Below are 20651 nucleotides of genomic sequence, written 5' to 3' on the forward strand. Positions count from 1 at the left end.
TCCCTCTCATTGAAGCTATAAAAACAATATTCCTGGTGACAAACACTCCCAACATCACCCAGGTGAAATGGAGGAGTCAGGACACTGATTTCTGGTGGTGAGAACCGTGTGGAACTGTACCCCTATTACCTTACAGTTTTACGAATGAATATTAACTCTCTAATGGCAAACACTAGAAGAAGAACTCTCTAATAAAAAAAAGTAAAAATAAATTTAAAAGTAAATAAGAAAGAGATGAGAATTGTCTGGCAGTTAGTATGTTGAAGTGTTATTAAATGAGGTAAAAGCTAGAATAGAGGTAGGAAAGACCCTTCAGGACCAGCAAGATGGCTGAGCCAGACAGTTGCCCACTTTGCCCTGTGCACCACCTGGGCTCAGGCCTGGGCCTCACCACACTGTAGAAGATGGCAGGCAGTGCTGAGAGCTTTCCTCTCTCTCTGTCCTTACCTGGGAAAAACAAACAAAAAAAAAAAAACAGCTTTGGAGGAGTGAAACCCTAGGCATGAAAAAATAGAGATATTATGAAAGAAAGTAAGGAAAGAAGGAAGAAAGGAAAGAAACAAAGAAAGGAGGAAGGAAGGAAGGAAGGAAGGGAGGGAGGGAGCAAAGTACTTCCTTGAGTATCTTTGTATCCACAGGCCAACAACCTAGTTGGTGGAGGCAACAATTTTCTACACAGAGTTCATCCTAATATTTAGTTGTATTGATACCTCTTCAATATAACACATTTAGTTATCATATGAAGTCTGATTTTATAAAAATGTAAATGCATTTCTTCATTTTTGCTGCAGGGGTTTTCTACGGGGGTTGCTGTCTGTGTGATACATTTAATGCTCCCAGTGGCCAGCTTTCCTTTCATTGTTTTTTACTCATTATTTTTTATGACAGAGACAGAGAGAAATAGGCTGAGAGAGGGCGAGATAGAAGGTACAGGGAAGGAGAAACAGAGCTCTCACTGCAGGCCTGAGAGTGAGGCAGCTTCCACTGGGGAGGACACGGGACGAGGCCTGCCAGCTGCCTGCCTGCTATGTGTGTCTGTGCGTATGTCTGTGTGTGTCTCACACCCGGGCGGTCACCCACCACAGTGCACAAACTGCCCTTGGTGTGTGCAAACAGAGGGCTCAGTGGAAAGACCAGGCCCTAGGTGGTGGCTCAGCTGGAAGAGTGCACGTGTTACCACCACAGTGCAGCTGCGGTTCAAGTCCTGGGTCCGTGTGTGTGTGTGTGTGTGTGTGTGTGTGTGTGTGTGTGTGTGTGAGAGAGAGAGAGAGAGAGATATTTATGAACTGATGAGCAGTGCTACAAGGGTCTCTCCCCTTTGTCTTCTCTCCCTGTTTCCCTGTTTCTGTGTCAGCATCAAAAGAAAAATGAAACAAAACAAAAGAAAGAGAATAATAAAAATAAAAAGGTCTCCAGGAAAGGTGGAGTCCGGCAGGCAATGAGCCTCAGCGGTAACCGTGGTATGGAAAGAGCAGGAAGAAAAGGCCACTTCTCGCTAAACATCTAATGAAATTAAAGGTGTGCTGTGTTCACCTTGCTATTACCTACCATGTGCTGTCTATTTTTTAATTAACTGATTCATTTTTTAATTTTACAAAATAGCCTGTCGACAGGGCTTTGAATTTACACCATTCCCAGCACCAGAGCTCTGACTCCTCAGTCTCCCCACTGCGAGCCACCTCAGTTCCCCTAAGGTTGTAGACATGGGCCAACCTCCGTCTCTACAGCCTTTTTTTTTCATTATCTTACAGGGGGCTTCATGGTTCACAGTTCATTCACTGACACACAGGCACAATCCCACCTGCCCTCCCTGTAACCTATGGAGATTCGTGGGTCCCCAGTCCTCAGAAAGCAGAGGAGAAGCTCCTGTAAGCTCCAAGGGGAGGCAGTGACATGGCCTTGTGGCTGAGGTTTCAGGACCCCACCACCGAGCACATCTGCACTCAGCTACCCTGCTACTCTTCTACCCTGGAGGGCAGCAGCTCCTGCAGGACCCGGGGTACAGTGGTCCAACCCCAGGTCCCTGCACATCTTTTCAGGGCAGCAGTGCAAGAGCAGGAGGCCGAGGCTCAGTGAGAGCAGGGACAGAGTCCCCCTGGATATGCCACAGGGGTGAGGAGGAAGGGGGGTGTGGGTCTGAGCAGGAACAGGAAGGGGACAAAGCAGGGCCCAGCAAGGCCACTTTACTCAGGTGGCCTGGACTGTGTCCTCCTGGTCATGGTCACAGGGAAGACTGAGGGGCTGCAGCAGCTAAAGCAAATCTCGCTGGACCTTTTAGAGGTGGTGTTCCAAGGAGTCACTGGGAGATGGAAGCAGTTGAAAAAAACCAGGGGCACCTGACTGTGCTTCACCCATTTCCCAGCAGCACAGGGGAAACCCATGATGTGTGCTTCAATTGCTCTTGTTCTTAAGATTTTTCTTAAGGACACAAAACATCTGTCTCATATTTCATGACTTGAGTGCTTGAGTGAGGAAAGCACTGTTCAAGCATCACATCGTATTTTCTTTCAAATAGTTTACAGGATACTAAGGAAAAGGTAAGAAAGAAAGAGAAGTCTGAGGAACCCCAGCCTGGTCAAGCACTCAGATGATGCAGCAGGGCAGTGAGAACAGGCTTCTCCCCACCTCTCCCCACACAAGCAGAGACAGACACAAACACACCTGTCTGGGGCTCAGCACCCTGATTGTTCTGACCAGTGACTCTCTCACTGATGTTAATCTGTATGTTTCTTGTCTGTGATCAGATGGAGTGCATCTTACCAGAGCTGTTTAAGAAAGAAGTGCTGGAGGGGTGGAGGAGAGGGGCACACCTGACTCAGAGCACTAGTTACAAGCTGCTGGGTTCAAGACACTGGTCCCCCTGAAGAGAAAGAGCTTCACAAGCAGTTGAATCAGTGCAGCAGGTGTCTCTCCTTCTCCTTCTCTAACTCTCCATCTGCTCATTCACTATCACTTTCTCTGTCCCTGTCCAGTGAACTATAATAAAATGATTATTAAAAAGAAAATGAAAAAGAGTGGAAGTCACCTAGATTCCCATCATCAGATGACTTGACTGAATAAGGTGTCATGGGATAGATGTTCCATGAAATACTACTCTGCAATCAAAAACGACAAAATGGATGGAACTGAAGTGATTATACTTACCAAAATAAGTGAAGATATGAAACACAACTACCAGATGGTTTCACTCATATGTGGAATCTGGAGATATGATTCACTGAACTTGTAAAAAAAATCCAAACAAAACAGAAGCAAGGAAACTGTGAGACTTGTGAGAACTCTGGTCGTTGTCTTTGGGAGAGAGGGGATACAGTACTCTGGTGGTGCGGAACTGTACAATGTGATCACAATCTTGTAACAAAATTAATAGCAAATTAAAAAGAAAATGAAAGACCTAATAATAAAAAAAGAGAAAAGATATAGCAAAAAGCTAAAGCATCTATTCTAGGCTACATCAAGTCCTCTAGTGGTTACTCGGATGTGTATCTTTATACTAGAGTTGAAGGACATCATAGAATATGTGCAACTTGAACCTGAACTGGAATTGGTGTATTGCACCAAAGTAAAAGACTGGGGTGGGTGGAGGGGAGAAAACAGGTCCAAAAAGGATAACAGAGGACCTAATGGGGGTTGTACTGTTATATGGAAAACTGGGAAATGTTATGCATGTACAAACTATTGTATTTACTGTAGAGTGTAAAACATTAATTCCCCAATAAAGAAATTTAGATAAATAAATAACAAACTAAAGAAAGGAATATCTACAACTCATTTGCTACTGGATTGTTTATTTTTAAAATGGGTTTATGGAAATAACAATGCCATTATGTACACACACACACACACACACAACTTATGCTCCTGGAAATAGTGTGTCTCTGACAGCACCCATGTGAATATCTGGCTGTGATATTTACTGTTTAGAATTATATAATGATATAACTAGTGTGTGAAATGGGGCAAGGCTTGTGACATTTCTACTATTTCTAGTAAAAGCCTGAAAGTCTACAGTCATCTCAAAGGAAAACTATTTTAATAATCAAGAGTGGTGGTGTAACATGCTTCAGGGAGTCAGTCATGCTGTCAGCTGGTCAGTTATGACACTGACCTTTGACCGATAACATCACAGCCCAGGGGCCTTGGCTACAGCGGAATCTTCAGTCTTGAAGACTGAGCTGATAGTACAAGCAGTGCTGTGTCCAGCTCTCTCTTTAGCGTCAACTAGTGAAGAATAGAGGATGTCTGCGTCTACCAGAAAGTCTTCGAGGCTTTCAGGGTGTCTGGGCTGTCTGTCCTGCTTCAGGTAGAGTCTGTTCACATGCCCTGTGTGACCGGCAGAGCAGGAGGAGGGCAGTCCCAGGACATGCTCTGTGTGATACTCACTGACAGAATCCTCAGCTTCAGCCCTGGTCTCATGAACAGTTACTTGTGCTCATGAGATTCCCTCCTGCTGATGCCAGAGAGCAGACTTGACCTGCTAGGATCAGAGTTCTGTGGGCTTACTCAGGGCACAGGCACAAATAGCTTTGTACTTCCTTGAGTTGAGAAACATTTCGATGTTTGATTTATTATTTGATGATTGTGGGATTCCTGCCTCCCTCAGCCCCAAAGTGAAGACTGACTTAAAGATTAGAGTCAGTTTTCAATAATCCTGTTATCTAAGTGTGCATGTTAATGTGAGACCACAATGGAATGACCTCTTCACACTCTTGGAGTCCATGCAATCTGACCTCTATAGGTCCCATGTGTATCTGTTTAAAATTATTTTTATGACATAGGAAGAGAGACAGAGAAGAGAAGAGAAAAGAAGCAAAGAGGAAAGAAAAGGGGGAGAGGAATGGGTGAAGAGAGCAGCAGAGTCACACAGGCAAAAACTGCAGATGATACTTGGGGTTGATGATTATCCCACAACACTCTAGACACTGTGCTGCCTTTAGGCCTTGGCCCTGAGCTGGTTCTTTGAAACATTTCTCATCCTCTCTCCTTTGACCTCTATCATCCCCTTACTTTTTTTTTATTCTTATATTGGGGGTCATTGATAATTCACTGCAGTGAGGATTGTTGACACAGGTAAGATTTCTCATCTCCCCATGAGAGGGATCTGCAGAACACTTTCACCCCTCACTCAGCTCCTTCCCCAGCACCAAGCACCAGGACCCCAACCCTCACTCCCCCTCACTCCCTCTTAGTGTCTCCTTTCTCCCAGGTCCAGTGACTCTGCTGCTTCCTTGTCCACTGACACTAATGTGACAGTACCTGTGTCCTGTCCTTCAAGCTGCCCTCCATCTCCACTGGCCCTGAGTGACCTCAACTCTCACAGGAGCTCTGTGTAGCTCAGGACTCCTGAGTGGGGGTGCTGAGTCCTTCTGGGGGACTGAGACTCTGTAATTCTGTGAGTGCTGTCATCAGCATGAGCCCCTGTGTCCTGAATGCCTTCTGACAAGCTGCCCTGTGGGTCTGCTGTCTTGCAGGACTTCTGTGGAGGAGAGTGGCCCGCAAGAGGGGAACATCCCAGTGATGCCTCGTGGCCGCATACTGCTCTTTGGCCCTGCCAAATTCCAGAAGGGGCGGAAGTGGCAGAAAAGACAAATGATCTTATATTCCAACATGCTGCTCCTCTCCAACATGAAGTGCGTACCTGCTCCCCCTGCTCCTTACCCCACAGCTGCTTCTTCTCTGCTGCCCTGAGGACAGAAGAGGTGGTTTTTCTGCAAGGTTTCTGTCCAGCACTGGGCAGGCAGCAGAGGGGAAGAAGGGAGACTGGGCAGGGCCCCGAGTTCTGGGGAAGGGCAGCCTGGGTGGAGAAGCTGAAGGAGGGATGCAGAGTCAGAGGCCAGTGGGGACCCAGCCTGGAGGACCCACCACTGGCCTGCTCTTCCAACTGGGCATGAGGGAGACAGGACAAGCCACAGCCAGACATGCTTCCCGGGACTCACAGACACTCACACTGAATTTCTGCAAAATGTTTGCATTCACAGCCTGCACATGGTGACAGAACCTAGGAGTGAGGGAATGAGTAATTCATTCACTGAATTTATTTTGTGTGACACAAGGCAATGAATTCAGTCAGTGGACAACACTGTTGAGCAAAGTCCTCTTCAAATTTCTTTGAAAGTACCTGAGAGACAAGAGAAGGATATGGGGAATGGAACAGAGAGGAGAGACACCCAGTGACAGTTCCCACTATGCAGTTCCCTTTGCTCATGCACAAGGTCCTTTTCATGGCACATGAGCCTCTGCCTGGCTTTATGATAGGCACAGCATTTAAGCAGCTTTTTACATTTGGCCAGACTTTAAGTGAAATATTATGAATAAAACACTAAGAAAGCAAGTTTGAAATAACTTGACTTTTTATCTTTTAAACTAATATTATTGTAGGTTTATGGCTTTGTACAGCTCTTGACACAAAGATAACCTTTACATTGCACCTAGATAGCTATCTGCAAAACACTCTCTTCACTGACTTAGGTCCTTGCCCATCATGCTCCAGGACTCCACAATCACCCCCTGTCCCCCACCCCCAACCTAGCCCTCTCCCTGCCCTCCCTCCCTAGAGTCTTTTCCTTTGGTTCAATACACCAAACCAGTCCACGTTTTGTTACGTGTTTCTCCTTTCTGTTGTTGAACCTTATGTTCTGCCTACAAGTGAGATCATCTCTACTCATCCTTCCCCTTTTGGCTTATCTCACATGATTCCTTTAAGTTTCTAGGCTGCACTCATTTCAGGACCAGTCTTCCTCTAGTGGCAGAGTATGTTGAGCCAACTTCCCTTTGGAGAGTGGGGCAGTCCCTACCATTGCTGTCCCACATTGAGGGCAAGGTCCTGTAGAGGCCCACAAGAGGTTTATGGTGTTGCTCCTGATGGAGATGAACAGTGACGGTGCAGACAGGTCTCTGTTAGAGGTCTAGGCCCATCGTGTCTATGTGGGAATCCCAGGATTTCCTGACTTGGGCCCCAGATGATGGGGTGGCCTGGTGGTGACCAAGAGAGCCATCATTGAAGTCTGCTGGTCTCTTGCCCTTATTCAACTTTTGTTGTCCTTACTTTGTCTGACAAGTTTAGCCTTAGTGTGATCGAGGAAGTGAAATAGGAAGTGGGTGAAGAGGTATCTAGGTCTAAGTATAAACTATTTGATTCAATATTTTATGGTGTCTTTACTTTTCTTTCTACTTGCTTGCTGCACTTATTGACTCTTTGTAAACATGTGCACGCTTTCTTTGAGGTAAATATTTTCCCTCTAACTTATGGAAAGGTATGCAAAGCCCTTAGAAACTGAGACTGGGTGGCTGGCTGGTGGCACACCTGGTTCAGTGTGCATACTTATTACCATGCCCAAGGTTCTAGGTTCAATCCCCACTCCTCATCTGCAGGGGAAGCTTCATAAGCAGTTAGCAGGGCAGCAGATTCATTCCTCTCTTCAACTCATTCTCTCACCCTCTCAATTTCTCTCGGTCCTCTCAAATACAAACACACAGAAACAGGGGAATGATCAGTAACAACAGTGGATTCATCAGGCAGCCACTATGATAACCCCAGTGGCAATTAAAACAAAGTGACATGGAAATACATCTTAATTCTTTCAGTCTCATAGAAAATATATTTAACTGAACTTATAATGCATGACTTATTTCATTAGTATCCTCAAGCACTTTCAGGGTGACAATAATTACCTAATAAGTTAATTACAATTTTCATACAATTAATAAGGGAAATATGATCATGGATCATTATGATTAACAAAGAAGACACTACATGGAAAGATGCTAAATGAGTGAAAGGTTCTCTTAGTGAGCTCATAAATATAGGGGGGTTATCTAATTGTTCTACAATGTTCAGGAAAACGGCTGCTTTTCTCCCACTGGTAAGGAGGGACATCCTAGGCTGGGCTTAGGTCAGCAACAGCACTCAAGCCCCAGCCCTGGTTGAGCCCACATGTTACAGCGCACATTGAACCAGGTTCAGGCTTCTGATCTCCGCCTGAGGTGGAGAAAGCTACAAGAGTGGTGAAGCAGGACTGCAGGTGCCTCTCTGTCTCTCGCCTTCTCCACCTCCCCCTCCCTTCTAAATTTCTCTCTACCCTTTCCAATAATAATTGTCTGTTAAAAAACATATATATGGGGAGTCGGGCTGTAGTGCAGTGGGTTAAGCGCAGGTGGCGCAAAGCACAAGGACCGGCATAAGGATCTCGGTTCGAACCCTGGCTCCCCACCTGCAGGGGAGTCGCTTCACAGGCGGTGAAGCAGGTCTGCAGGTGTCTGTCTTTCTCTCCCCCTCTCTGTCTTCCCCTCCTCTCTCCATTTCTCTCTGTCCTATCCAACAACGACAACAACAATAATAACTACAACAATAAAACAATGAGGGCAACAAAAGGGAATAAATAAATAAAATAAATATTAAAAAAAAATTTTAAAAAAACCATATACATGTACTTTAATTTCTAATATTTAATTGTATGCTAGTCCCAAGACATATGCACAGCTATGTTTATATAGCTATATAGTTGGTAAGTCAAAATATGGAAGCAACCTAAAACAGACAACTAGATAACTATGTTAGAATGGAGCATGACTGGTGATGCACACAGCTGACACTGCTCTTACCATACACCGGGACCTGGGATTGAGCCCCTGCTCCCACCAGCAGGAAGGATGTTTAATGAGTGGTGAAGTAGGTTTAAAAGTCCCCCTCTCTCTCTATTTTTCTTTTTTTCTTTAATTCCCCCCAGTGGAATTGCTGTGGCTCAGTGCCTATGCTAGAAATCCACTGCTCCTGGAGGGTATTTTTTCCTTTTTTTGACCTTGTTTTTTATCTTTGTTGTAGTTATTATTGATTTTTTATTTCTGTCATTGTTGTTGGACAGGACAGAGAGAAATTGAGAGGAGGGGAAGACAGAGGGGGGAGAGAAAGATATGATTAGTGAAGTAAATGAATAAATCAATTAACAGATTTTTCCTTTTTTTTGCCTCCAGGGTTATTTATTGCTGGGGCTCAATAAGAATCCACTTTTCCTGGTGGCCTATTTTTTCATTTTATTGGATAATACAGAAATTGAGAGGTGGGAGTCGGGCGGTAGCACAGCAGGTTAAGTGCATGTGGCTCCAAACGCAAGGACCGGCGAAAGGATCCCGGTTTGAGTCCCGGCTCCCCACCTGCAGGGGACTTGCTTCACAGGTGGTGAAGCAGGTCTGCAAGTGTCTATCTTTCTCTCCCCTTCTCTGTCTTTCCCTCCTCTCTCCATTTCTCTCTGTCCTATCTAACAATGACATTGAAAATAACTACAACAATAAAACACCAAGGGCAACAAAAGGGAATAAATAAGTAAATATAAAAAAATTAAAAAAAAAGAAATTGAGAGGTGAGAGGAGGGAGAACGAAGGACACACTAGCAGACCTGCTTCGACTCTTGTGAAGCGACCCCCCTGAAGGTGGGGAGTGGGGTTTGAAACTTGATCCTTGCATGGGTCCTTGTTCTGAGTACTATGTGTGCTTAACCAGGTACACTGCCAGCCCCTTCAATATACATATTTAAAAATATTTTATTATCTTTATATATTTATTGATGGGATAGACAGCCTAAAATTGAGAGGGAATGTGGGTGATAGGGAGGGAGACACCAGCAGCACAGCTTGACCACTCATGAAGCTTTCCCCCTGCAGGTGGGGAACAGGGGCTTGAACCTGAGTCCTTTAGCACTGTAACATGTGCTCTCAACTAGCCTCACCACCCAGCCTCTCCCTCAAAATATTTTTTTCAAGACAGCACTCTTGGTGAAAAAAAATAGGAGACTTCACCTCTCTGGCTAACAACACCATCAAGTTTGGTTAGAGGTGCAGAGGAGCAGGTCTGAATTTTGTTTTTTTCCTGAGAACATGTAGCTGAAAACACGGAAAATGGGATGAAAAAGACACTGGGAACAGGTGAGTTTGGGACAGGGGTATTGATGCCTTTACATTGTACAATGCCTGTTTTTTTATTTTCATTATTTTAATTATTTTACCTAAAACAAATTACACTAAGATGACAAAACAAATAGAAAGATCCAGCAACTATATTGTTCCCCAGATGTACAAATAAGTATATTCTTTAGTGTATTAAAGAAAACTTTTAGCAAGGCAGGTCTGAGTTTTGTGCCACAGTAAGGGCTGGTCAGAATGTATGAAATGTGTGAAGACAATTAAGCTTAATACTAAACAGCTGCTATTGAGAGACTTTTGAACTGGTATTTTAAATCCAACCATCCCAACTTAAATATTTTGACATTCACCCATCAATGTGTCTGGTGTCTCATTTTCCTTAGAAGTCAGACACATCTGATGCTGTGCAGGAACCTTGAATAATATTTTTTTAAAAACTGGGGTTCCAACCCACCTTTCACAGGATCTACTTGAAGAAAACTTGTCTTTAGCTTCCCAAAGGTTCACAAAAAATGAAGCAAGTAAAAAATGTAAATTCTCTTAGCTCCATAGAATTGACTACAGTTTGAGAGTAAACTTTGTTGATTTCAGTAACTCTTGGACTGAGTGCATAAGAACACTATATGCTTGAAACACTATTGTCAACACTGTATTTCTTCTTGCACAGTGACTGTTTCCTTGTAAATGATAGATATATATTCTAGCAAACTCAGCACTTTGTAAATCAACTTTAAATACAGATCATAGTTTCAAATACTCCCTTGCAAGGAAATATATTGTATCCACATAGCAGTTAAAGTGCTCCTTAATGTAGGGGGGAGGAGGGAAACACCTTGAAAGTGTGAGCAACTTTCAAGAGTAGAGACCAACTCTCAAATGATCAAAAATCCATGTTAACTAGGAAAAATGCAGAGGTAACAATTACTAGGAAGAGGGTCCCAGGACAGGCTGGGAGTAGGGATGAGAACATCTCCTGAGATGGAGAGAGTGCCAGATTAGGTGATCATTCCAGCCAGATAGGTTCTGTATATGCTGGGACGCTGTCTCTCTGCCTCTCAGTTCCTGCCTTTGCCTCTATCTCTGTCTCCATATATATAAAACCGGGCATGTCATGAAAAATATTTAAAAAGAGAAATATAACTCTGAACATGATCTAAAGAAATGCTTCCTGAAAAGTCTGATCAAAGTATTACTCTGAGTCTATATGAGAAATAGTCTCATTATTAGTAAGGTACACCAAAGTCATTAAAGGCAAATACTGGGGGCTGGGCCGTACACAGCAGGAGAAGCACACATGGCTCAAAGCACTAGGATGGGCATAAAGATCCAAGTTTGAGCCCCCACTTTGTCACGTGTGTGGGGGAGATCGCTTCACTAGCAGTGAAGGAGGTCTGCAGGTGTCTGTCTTTCTCTCCCCCTCTCTGTGGTTCTCCTTCTTCCTCTCCCTTATTTCTCTCACTAATAAATAAATCTTTAAAAACAAAAGTAAAACCTGAATGGGGTTGAAAGAGAATTTTGGGGTTGGAAGCCCAAAATAGCCATGTTTTTTAGTTATTTGCAGTAAACCTTGTAGCATTTTAGGAAAAGTGGGTTGCATAACAGTAAGCATTATAATAACTGTCACTAGTCACTTTGATTTAGATATCTTAGTTTTCCCTACTTTTGTCCTTTCCACTTTCCCTACCCTTGTTTTAGCCTGCAGTAGTGTAAGTGACAGTGCAAATGATATATTAATCTCTTGCCTGCGATGGTCTCAGATTGCAGAGGAGCATCAGTAGGTAGACTTGAAGCTAGGAATTCACATTCCCCAATCATTACTTCTTAGCAAACCCCTTCTGGCACAGACACAGAGAGCCTAAACATTCAAGTTATTTCTTATTCTCAATGGAGTATATTTTCTATATGTCCTGAGATATTTTTACTTGGTCAAAAATAATGAAATAATATTTTTAATATAAAGTAACCTTTAAAAAGTCTTTTTTTGTTTGTTTGGTAAGAGAGAAAGAAATAGAGATGGAAAGGGGAGATAGAGTGGAAAAAGAAAGTGAGACACATTAAGATAGTGTTTCACTGCTTGTGAAGCTTCTGCCTGCAAGTGGGGATCAAGGGATTGAACATTGGTCCTCTCACACTATACATGTGCACTCACAAAATGACCTTTAAAAAAGATGAATATATCAATGTATTTTAGTACAACAGTTTTATACTACATAATTCTACTATTGCAAACAGATGTTTTCTCCTTTTAAATTTAAAATGAAAAAAATGGGGTCCGGGAGGTGGTGTAAGCAGTGGAGTGAACATGTTACAATTCACAAGGACTAAGGTTCAAGCCCAAGATACAACCAGCTGAGGAGAAGCTTCACAAGTGGTAAGGCAGCGCTGCAGGTGTCTCTCTGTGTCTCCCCCTCTACATCTTCTGTTCCCTCTCAATTTCTATCCAGGAAATAATTAATGAATAAAATATACATGGGGCCAGCTGTGGTGCATCTGGTTAAGCACACAAATTACAGTACATAAGGAACCAGGTTCAAGACCTTGGTCCCCAGCTGCAGGGGGTAGGGGAAGCTTCACAAGTGGTAAAGCAAGGCTGCAGGTGTTTCTCTGTCTCTCTCCTTTTCTAACTCCTCCTCTCCTCCCAATTCCTCTGTCTCGGTCCAATAATAAATAAATATATTAATATATATAAAAGAAAATTGACTTTAAAAATTTTTAAAAATGAAATAGAAAAAGTGGGAGAAAGAGCATGTGAGAAACATCACAGTACCTGCCATCATGCCTGGTGCTCCCATGTTGTGTTAGGGCTCAACACCAGGTCTGCAAGCATGGTGATGTGATGTGCACTCTACTGGGGGAGCAAGCTCTGGATCCCTTCGTTTATTTATTTTTATGGATAGAGCACCACTCAGAACTTCTGTATGCTGGGGATCAAACTTGGGGCCTCCTGCATGTGCAGTATGCAATGACCACTAACCTATCTCTCAGTTCAATGCTTACAATTTTGAGATAGAGACCTAAGCACAGATCTACTATCCACTGAACTTGGCTTGCTGTATCTGTGTTGCTGTTCAGTGGTGCCAGGAATCAAGCCCAGGGACTCCCATATGTAAGGCATGTGCAGAGTGACTCTTCGAACAGTTGTTAAGTGATTCTACTAAATAAATCTTATCTGCAGTGTCCTGAGAGGTGGTACAGTGAATAAGACATTGGACTCTAAAGCATGAAGTTCTCAGTTTAATCTCAGGCATTGCATATGTCACAGTGATGCTCTGGTTCTTCCCTTACTCCTTCTCACTAATAAATAAATCTTTTTTTTTCTTTTCCATTTTGTTGCCCTTATTGTTTTATAATTATTATGGTTATTATTATTGTTGTTATTGCTGTCATTGTTTGTGGATAGGACAGACAGAAATCGAGAGAGGAGGGGAAGATAGATATAGGGAGAGAAAGATAAGACATCTGCAGACCTGCTTCAGCACTTATGAATTGACCCCCTGCAGGTGGGGAGCCAGGGGCTCAACCCAGGTTCCTTACACCAGTCCTTGTGATTTGCACCACCTGCACTCAACCTCCTGCACCTGACCCCCACCTTTCTTTCTTTCTTTCATTTAAGTGTGTGTATATATATATATATATATATATATATATATATATATATTACCTGCAGTCTTTTGGCATTTTGCTGTTGACACCTGTCTTTCTCTATATATCTTCTGGTAAAGCCTACCTCGAAGCACATGCAGAGCAATTTCTTTGTTTTTTATCTGGGAGCATTCTTGCTGGCATTCAACTACAAGCCCTGGAAAATCACCAAGACCAAAGACAGATGGAACTTCCCACAAGGCAAACTTAAACAGAACTAAGATGTTTAAGACAAGAAAACATGAATCAGGAAATTACTACAAAAGATTAAGAACATTTTAGATTTAACAGGCTTTAGAAATGATACCTAAGGGAGCCAGAAGTTAGCACAGTGGGCTAAGCCCGCATGGCACAAAGAGCAAGGACCGTTTAGGATCCTGGTTCAAGCCCCCTGCTCTCCACCTGAAGAGGAGTCGCTTCACAGGTAGTAAAGCAGGTCTGCAGGTGTCTCTCTGTCTCTATTCCTCTCTATCTCCCCCTTCTCTCTCAATTTCTCTCTGTCTCTATCCAATAACAAACAAAAAAAAGATACATAGATTGCTTTATGGAAAACTGGGAATTGTTATGCAAGTACATACATAACATAACTTTTTTATTCATAAAAGAGAATGAGAGCATCATTATGGTACATGCAATGACAGGAATCAAACTCTGGACCAGAAGGCGGCTCAGGGGGTAAAGCACATGCTATACGTAACATGTGGCTGGGGGTCTGATCCTCCACACTGCAAGTGCACAGCACAGGCAGGCAATGGGAGGGACTCCGTGCATAGAGGAGCAGTGCTTTGCATGTCTCCCTCTCTTAAAGGATACAGAATGGAGACTGGTGGGGAGGCTTCTCAGCTGTCCCATGCAGGTGCAAGGTTCTGGGTGGGATTGATCCCCAGGCACAATATTTGACAAAAATTTTTAAAAAGTCTTTGTATTTCTTAAAAGATGTACAGTTAAGAGAACAATATTACCATGATTTTTTTCAAAAAAGCCAATCTGCAGCCCTGGAGGCTGGCACAATGGTTGGAGTTTTGGACTCAAGCATGAGGTCCTGAATTCTACCACCAGCATCACATGTTACAGACTGATGCTACAGTGTTTTCTCTCTCTCTCTCTATCTCTCTCTCTCTATCTCTCTCTCTTTCTCCTCCCTTTCTCCCTCACTAATTAATAAATCTTTTAAAAGAGCTCCAGCATATGTAGAAACAGGGTTCAGACAGACCTAGGATCCCACACATGCAAATCCAGACCTCTTACCACTGAACCACCTCCCAGCTTGCATTAACTGGATCTTTAAAAGATTTTAATTATTTATATGTGTACATATATTTTATAAACTTTTTTTGAAAAAAATATGGTACACTTCATGAATTTGTGTGTAATCCTTGAGCAGGGGCCATGCTAATCTTTTCTGTATCATGCCAATTTCAGTATATGTACTACCAAAGCTAGGACTATATTATAATCTTATTTAAAAAGTGTTAAGAGATGGAGACAGTTGGAGTCGGGTGGTGGCACAGCGGGTTAAGCTCCGCACATGGCGCAAAGCTCAAGGACCGGAGGAAAGATCACGGTTCGTGGTTCGAGCTCCTGGCTCCCCACCTGCAGGGGAGTCCTTTACAGGTGGTGAAGCAGGTCTGCAGGTGTCTGTCTTTCTCTCCCCCTCTCTGTCTTCCCCTCCTCTCTCCATTTCTCTCTGTCCTATCCAACAACAACGACATTAATAACCACAACAATGTTAAGCAACCAGGGAAACCAAAAGGAAAAATAAATTAAAATTAAAAAAGAGTGGAAAAGAATAGAAAAGAAAAAAAAAGAAAGGGAGACAATGAGACTTTGGTGACAACAACAACAAAAAAATAAAATAACCTATTTATACTCTAGAATTGCAAAATGGCTAGGGCAGTGGATCTGTAGGCATTAAGTCCTGAATTCAATCCCCAGCATTGCATGTGCCATAGTCATGCTCTGCTTCTCTTTTTGTATTAATAAGTAACATTTTTTCCTTTTTTTTTAATTTCCTTTTTTTAAAAACCACAGTTCCTGTCCGGTTCCTACCCAGCTCCAAGAACCCAGCTCCTGCCTGGCTCTGCCCAGCTCCTATTGCAGCTCCCACCTGCCAGTGCCCTGGCCGCCCTGTTGTGCGCAGGCAGACTGCAGTCCCCCCAGGACTGTCCTCGCAGACACAAGAGCCCCAGGTGCCCCCAGCCCACCCCCCATGGCACAAGGAGCCCAGCCAGGCCCAGGCCTCCTGAAAGGGGTGGGGCTGGGGCGCTGGAAGTGGCATCCCCAACCAGCAGTTTGCAAAGTGCCAGACCCTCATCCCAGACCCAACCCACAGCCTGGCAAATGGCTCAACAGGGGTTGGAGCCAGCCAGCATGGGGCACAGCTCAGAAATGCATGTCTCTTCGAGAGAGACAGAGGCAGAGAAAACACTCCAGTTCTAGAAGTGTGAGGAGACCCCCCCAACCTGGACCCACACCCCGCGCCCAGGTCTTCACCTTAGTCTGGGAGCCCGGCTCGCCATGTTGCCCCAGGCCAAACTCCAGGTTCAGGATTCCAAACAGCCGTCCCCCGAGGACCTCATCGTGGGCCACACCGAGGAAGGACAGCGGGCGCACATTTCGGATGGGCAGGCTAGCGGAAAGTTCTCTGGGCCTGGCCACTCCGGAAGCCAAGGCAGGCTGGTGGGTTCCACCGGGGTCCCTCCTGCCCGGGCGGTTGGGGTGGGCGGGAGGCGCACTGCCCAGCCTCGAGCTGCGCAGCTATAACCCGACTTCGCCCCTCCCCCCACCCAGCACCTTCCGGGGCAGGCGCGACACCCAAGCCTTCCAGGAAGGGTGGCACCGGGAACTACTTACTTGGAATTGGAGGAATCACAGTAGATGGGCCGAGCACGATGGACCTGGCCGCTGCTGTCCAGCACAGCACCGTCGTGACTCCCCAGCAGTACTTGCACGCAGGGAGCCTCCGCACAGTCGTGGCCTGGCGCTCAAGTCGCAGACCTGGGCCCCAGCGCTGGGGCCTATGGGTGCGAAGCAACTCAACGCAATGCCGCGTGGGGGTGATGTGACGCGACGCAACGCAAAGCGGCGTGGGGTGACATGACATGACGCGACGCAACGCAATGCGCGTGGGGGTGACGTGACGTCACGTGACGCAACGCGCGTGGGGGTGACATGACGCGAAGCAACGCTAAGCAATGCGGCGTGGGGGCGACGGAGTTTCAGGGCGCGGCCGCAGGGCTCCATGGCGCTGAGCTGGATGCAGCTGGGACAAAGAGAAGAAGGGAAGACAGGGGGAGAGAAAGATAGACACACCTGCAGACCTGCTTCACCTACTGTGAGGCCAGGCCCCTGCAGGTGGGGAGCTGGGGGCTCGAACCAGGATCCTTAGGCTGTGCCACCTGCGCTAAACCCGGTGTCCTACCTCCGAACTCCCCTTTTAAAAAATGTTTTATTTATAAAAAGGAAACATTGAGTATACCATAGGATAAGAGGGGTACAACTTCCAACAACAACGACAACAATAATAACTACAACAATAAAACAACAAGGGCAACAAAAGGGAATAAATAAAATAAAATATTTTTTTTAAAAGAGGGGTACAACTCCACACAATTCCCACCACCAGAACTCTGTATCCCATCCCTTCCCTTGATAGCTTTCTTGTTTTTAAACCCTGGGAGTATGGACCCAAGGTCATTGTGGGATGCAGAAGATGGAAGGTCTGGCTTCTGCAGTTGCTTCCCCGCTGAACATGGGCGGTGACTGGTTGATCCATACTCCCAGCCTGTCTCTCCCTTGTCCTAGTGGGCAAGGGCTCTGGGGAAGCAGAGCTCCAGGACACAGTGGTGGTGTTGTCTGTCCAGGGAAGTCTGGTCAGCATTATGCTAGCATCTGGAACCTGGTGGTTGAAAAGAGTTTACAAAGCCGAACAAATTGTTGACCAATCATGGACCTAAGCTGGAATAGTACAGATAAAGTGTTGAGGGGATTCTTAAGAAATTCTTTAATAATTTTAAAATAGGCACAGGTGGTGGTGACCTTAGTTGAGCATGCACATAACCATGACTAAGGAACCAGGTTCAAGGCCCCAGTGACTACCTACTAGGGGGTGGGGGAAAGCTTGACAAGCAAGCAGAGCTGCACGTGTCTTTCTCTCTCTCCATTATCTCCCTTCCTTGTATGAATTGCCTTGTTCTATCAAATCAAAATTTAATTGTAAATACAGATTCCTTAAAATAATCTAAGCAAAGTCAGGAGGTAGCACAGTCGGTTAAGTACACTGGCTCTCAAACTGCAGTGGGTTTGCTTCACAGGCAGTGAAGCAGGTCTGCAGGTGTCTTTCTCTCCCCCTCTCTGTCTTCCCCTCCTCTCTCCATTTCTCTCTGTCCTATCCAACTACAAGGACATCAGTAAGAACAATAATAACTACAACAATAAAATAACAAGGGCCACAAAAGGGAAAATAAATATTTTAAAAATTAAAAATAATAATTTAAAAATATTTTATTATCTTTATTTATTGGATAGTAACAGCAGAAATCAAAAGGGGAAGTAAAAAGGGAGAAGAGAAAGAGAGACCTGCAGCACTGCTTCACCATACACAAAGCTTTTCCTCTGCAGGTGTGGTGGAGACTCAAATCCAAAATAAATTTTAAGAATCTAACTCAACTCATTTTGTGTTGATGGTGTTAGGGTTTAGAGACAGACTTAAGTTTGAATAAAATCTAGAGACAGGATGTAAAGTTCAAAATCTCAGAGCCAGAAAAAGAAATAGGGCTTTGCCCAGAACCATCCCTGCTACCTGCACGATGAGACTGCCTGAGAGGAGAACAAAGCAGTAGTAATATAATATACCTTTCGAATATATATCCGTTGGAATATAATATCCCTCTGGAATATATATCCCTTTGGAATATAACATTTAAAAAATAGGCCTACTAGCTATCTTCAAAACAGAGACCCCAAATGTTCATCTGCAATATTCCAGCCATTAGGTTCATGATTGGTCAACAATTTGTTTGGCTTTATATGTCAACTCTTTTTTTAGCCACCAGGTTTCAGATGCTACCAAGATGCCTACTGGACTTCCCTGGACAGAAGACTCCACCCATGTGTCCTGGAGCCCCACTTCCCCAGAGCTCTGCCCCACTAGGGAAAGAGAAAGACAGACTGAGAGTATGGATCCACCTGTAAGCAACCATGTTCAGCATGGAAGCAGTTACAGAAGCCAGACCTTCTACCTCTGCACACCATAATGTCCCTGAGTCCATACTCCCAGAGGGTTAAAGAATAGGAAAGCCATTGGGAGGGGATGGGACACTGAGTTCTGGTGGTGGGAATTATACCCCTCTTATCCTATGGCCTTGTCAATGTTTCCATTTTATAAATAAACCTTTAAAAAAGAATAGCATATATAGAGAGTTGTATGCAAAAAAAAAATCAGTGGAAGCTTCTTTAAAAGCAAAAAAATGGGGGCAGGTGGTGGTGCACCTGGTTAATTGCATACATCATAGTGCACAAGGACCTGGGTTCAAGCCCCTGGCCCCCTACCTGCAGGGGGAAAACTTCACAAGTGGTGAAATATAGCTACAGGTGTCTCTATCTCTTTCCCTTTCTATACGCTCCTCCCTTATCAATTTCTCTGTTTCGATCTAATCAGTCAATCCAGACATAGATAATTTAAAAAAAAAGAGGCATCACATTCAGAGAAGCTCCCCTCTCCCTCTAAGCTGAGGGGAGACATTTGCAGAGTTTCTTCTGGTCTAAACAAAGTGCTGGGTGAAGATTTTGCCTCTTATTTTGTATTTCCTCTCACCTATAAAGGAATGCAAATGGGAGGGTGGGGTAGGTGGGGGTGCACTGGGTTTAGTGCACATAGTATAAAAGCACAAAGACCCATGCAAGGATCTTGGTTGGAGGCCCTGGTTCCTCACCTGCAGAGGGACACTTCACAAGCAGAGAAACAGGTCTCTATCCCTTTCTATATACCCCCTCCCCTCTCAGTTTCTCTCTGTCTTAGCCAAAATAAATAAATAAATGAATCAATAAATATATGGCTGCCAGCACCAGTGGATTCATAGTGCTGGCCCTGAAACCTGGTGATAAGCCCAAAAGCAAAAAACAAAAAAAGAAAGAAAGGAAAAATAAACAAAGAAAGAAAAGCCAAGAGAAAAAAGGGGGGAGTCAGGCAGTGGTATACTTGGTTAAACACACAATAATGCACAGGGACCTGGATTCAAGCCCCTGATCCTCACTGCAGGAGGAAAGCTTCAAACGTGACTAAGCGGAGCTGCACGTGTCTCTGTCTCTCCCTCCCTCTCTCTCCCCCTTCCATCTCATCTCAAGTTCTGGCCGTCTCTATCCAATAAGTAAAGATAGTTTAAAAAGAAAAGAAAATTAAAGAAAGGAAAAAGTTAAGCTACTAAAAACAGGCTTTCCAGAAGCAGTTTGTTTCTACTCATGTGCTCTGTAACAGGGGACCTCAAAAAAGAGCTTTCTTATTTCAAATGCCAATTCGATGTAGACTTCTGTCATATAATTAAATTTTCTATTATTATCTTTATTTATTTAATGGATAGAAACAGCCATAAATTCAGAGGGAAGGTAGGTGATAGGGAGAGAGACAGAGACACCTGCAACATGGCTTCACCACTCAAAAAGTTTTCCCCTTGCAGATGGGGGCCAGGGGCTTGAACTTGGATCCTTGTGCACTGTAACATGTGTGCTCAACCAGGTGTACCACAATCAGGACCCCAGGACTATTTAAAATAGTATCTTGCCAAAAAGCAGTTAGCAGTCACACTCCAACGAGACTGTTCTAGCATCAGGAAACACTTGTAAACACCCCACACACACACACACACAGACAGGCTCCAGGGGGCAGAGGAAGCCAGTCTGACCTGGGAGTGAAGTGGGCAGGGCATACATGTGGCCCTGGGTCCTTCCACCTCAGTGGGCCCCCTCCCCTTCTCTTTCAACCTTTTCAGTTCAGATGACAGATTTACAAGCAAGATAAAGGGACCAAGCCAAGAAGGAAAGGAAGATAATAGAATATTAATAGGGGTTGGGTTGTAGCGCAGTGGGTTAAGCACAGG

At 44.4% G+C, this 20651-nt stretch overlaps 1 long non-coding RNA gene and 1 other non-coding gene across 2 annotated transcripts in view; both read right to left on the reverse strand.

The window, feature by feature from the left end:
* Positions 1-20651, reverse strand: part of LOC132536779 (uncharacterized) — a 174620-nt gene that overhangs the window by 100795 nt on the left and 53174 nt on the right. The gene's annotated exons all lie outside the window — the stretch shown is intronic.
* LOC132537229 (U6 spliceosomal RNA) lies at positions 14897-15003 on the reverse strand. The gene has a single exon (XR_009548690.1). It is a non-coding gene; the product is annotated as a U6 spliceosomal RNA (small nuclear RNA).

This window comes from Erinaceus europaeus, chromosome 2 (genome assembly GCF_950295315.1).
Source record: "Erinaceus europaeus chromosome 2, mEriEur2.1, whole genome shotgun sequence".
NCBI lineage: Eukaryota > Metazoa > Chordata > Mammalia > Eulipotyphla > Erinaceidae > Erinaceus > Erinaceus europaeus.